This window comes from Physeter macrocephalus, chromosome 13 (genome assembly GCF_002837175.3).
Source record: "Physeter macrocephalus isolate SW-GA chromosome 13, ASM283717v5, whole genome shotgun sequence".
Classification (NCBI taxonomy): Eukaryota; Metazoa; Chordata; class Mammalia; order Artiodactyla; family Physeteridae; genus Physeter; species Physeter macrocephalus.
Genome location: NC_041226.1, coordinates 27,921,865 through 27,925,128, shown reverse-complemented (window position 1 = coordinate 27,925,128; position 3,264 = coordinate 27,921,865).

The window sequence follows — 3,264 nt, the reverse complement described above, 5'->3', positions numbered from 1 at the left end:
CACACCAACATTCAAATTATAGGGGTCCCAGAAGAAGAAGAGAAAAAGAAAGGGACTGAAAAAATATTTGAAGAGATTATAGTTGAAAACTTCCCTAATATGGGAAAGGAAAGAGATAATCAAGTTCAGGAAGCAGAGAGAATCCCACACAGGATAAATCCAAGGAGGAACATGCCAAGACACATATTAATCAAACTACCAAAAATTAAATACAAATAAAACATATTAAAAGCACCAAGCAAGGGCTTCACTGGTGGCGCAGTGGTTGAGAGTCCACCTACCGATGCAGGGAACATGGGTTCATGCCCCAGTTAGGGAAGATCTCACATGCCACGGAGTGGCTGGACCCATGAGCCATGGCCGCTGAGCCTCCACTCCGGAGCCTGAGCTCCACAACGGGAGAAGTCACAGCAGTGAGAGGCCCACGTACCACCAAAAAAAAAAAAAAAAAAAGCAGCAAGAGAAAAACAATATATAACACACTAATGAATCCCCATAAGGTTAATAGCTGATCTTTCAGCAGAAACTCTGCAAGCCAGAAGGGAGAGGCAGGACGTATTTAAAGTGATGAAGGAGAAAAACCTACAACCAAGAATACTGTACCCATAAGGATCTCATTCAGATTTGATGGAGAAATTAAAACCTTTACAGACAAGCAAAAGCTGAGTGAGTTCAGCACCACCAAACCAGCTTTACAACAAATGCTAAAGGAACTTCTCTAGGGAAGAAACACAAGAGAAGGAAAAGACCTACAAGAACAAACTTGAAACAATTAAGTAAATGGTAATAGGAACATACATATAGATAATTACCTTAAATGTAAATGGATTAAATGCTCCCTCCAAAAACACAGACTGGCTGAATGGATACAAAAACAAGACCCATATATATTCTGTGTACAAGAGACCCATTTCAGACCTAGGGACACATACAGACTGAAAGTGAGGGGATGGAAAAAGATATTCCATGAAAATAGAAATCAGAAAAAAGCTGGAGTAGCAATTCTCATAGCAGACAAAATACACTTTAAAACAAAGACTATTACAAGAGACAAAGAAGGACACTACATAATCATTAAAGGATCGATCCATGAAGAAGGTATAACAATTGTAAATATTTATACACACAGCGTAAGAGCACCTCAATACATAAGGCAAATGCTAACAGCCATAAAATGGAAAATTGACAGTTACAAAATCATAGTCTGTCTCCAATGTCTCCAATGGCCAGATCATCCGAAATGAAAATAAATAAGGAAACACAAGTTTTAAATGATAAATTAAACAAGATGGGCTTAATTAATATTTATAGGACATTCCATGCAAAAACAACAGAATACACATTTTTCTCAAGTGCTCATAGAACATTCTCCAGGATAGGTCATATCTTGGGTCCCAAATCTAACCTTGGTAAATTTAAGAAAATTGAAATTGTATCAAGTATCTTTTATGACCACAACACTATGAGACCAGATATCAATTAAAGGAAAAGTTCTGTAAAAAATACAAACACATGGAGGCTAAACAATACACTACTTAATAACGAAGTGATCACTGAAGAAATCAAAGAAGAAATCAAAAAATACCTAGAAGCAAATAACAATGGAGACACGACCACCCAAAACCAATGGGATGCAGCAAAAGCAGTTCGAAGAGGGAAGTTTATAGCAATACAATCCTACCTTAAGAAACAGAAAGCATCTCGAATAAACAACCTAACCTTGCACTGAAAGCAATTAGAGAAAGAAGAACAAAAACACCCCAAAGTTAACAGAAGGAAAGGAATCATAAACATCAGATCAGAAATAAATGAAAAAGAAATGAAGGAAACGATAGCAAAGATCAATAAAATTAAAAGCTGGTTCTTTGAGAAGATACACAAAATTGATAAACCATTAGCCAGACTCATCAAGGAAAAAAGGGAGAAGACTCAAAAGAATAGAATTAGAAATGAAAAAGGAGACGTAACAATGGACACTGCAGAAATACAAAAGGTTATTAGAGATTACTACAAGCAATTGTATGCCAATAAAATGGACAACCTGGAAGAATTGGACAAATTCTTAGAAATGCACAACCTGCTGAGACAGAACCAGGAAGAAATAGAAAATATGAACAGACCAATCACAAACACTGAAATTGAAATTATCATTAAAAATCTTGCAACAAACAAAATCCCTGGACCAGATAGCTTCACAGGCGAATTCTATCAAACATTTAGAGAAGAGCTAACACCTATCCTTCTCAAACTCTTCCAAAATATAGCAGAGGGAGGAACACTCCCAAACTCATTCTATGAGGCTATCATCACCCTGATACCAAAACCAGGCAAAGACGTCACACAGAAAGAAAATTACAGGCCAATATCACTGATGAACATAGATGCAAAAATCCTCAACAAAATACTAGCAAACAGAATCCAACAGCACATTAAAAGGATCATACACCATGATCAAGTGGGGTTTATTCCAGGAATACAAGGATTCTTCAATATACCCAAATCAATCAACATGATACACCATATCAACAAACTGAAGGAGAAAACCCATATAATCATCTCAATAAATGCAAAGAAAACTTTGGCAAAATTAAACACCCATGTATGATAAAAACCCTGCAGAAAGTAGGCATAGAGGGAACTTTCCTCAACATAATAAAGGCCATATATGACAAAGCTGCAGCCAACATCGTCCTCAATGGTGAAAAACTGAAACCATTTCCACTAAGATCAGGAAAAAGACAAGGTTGCCCACTCTCACCACTCTAATTCAGCATAATTTTGGAAGTTCTAGCCACAGCAATCAGAGAAGAAAAATAAATAAAAGGAAACCAAACTGGAAAAGAAGAAGTAAAGCTGTCACTGTTGGCAGATGACATGATACTATACCAGAAAACTACTAGAGGTAACCAATGAATTCGGTAAAGTAGCAGGATACAAAATTAATGCACAGAAATCTCTGGCATTCTTATACACTAATGATGAAAAATCTGAGAGTGAAATTAAGAAAACACTCCCATTTACCATTGCAACAAAAAGAATAAAATATCTAGGAATAAACCTACCTAAGGAGACAAAAGACCTGTATGCAGAAAATTATAAGACACTGATGAAAGAAATTAAAGATTATACAAATAGATGGAGAGATATACCATGTTCTTGGATTAGAAGTATCAACACTGTGAAAATGACTCTACTACCCAGAGCAATTTACAGATTCAATGCAATCCCTATCAAACTACCACTGGCATTTTTTACAGAACTAGA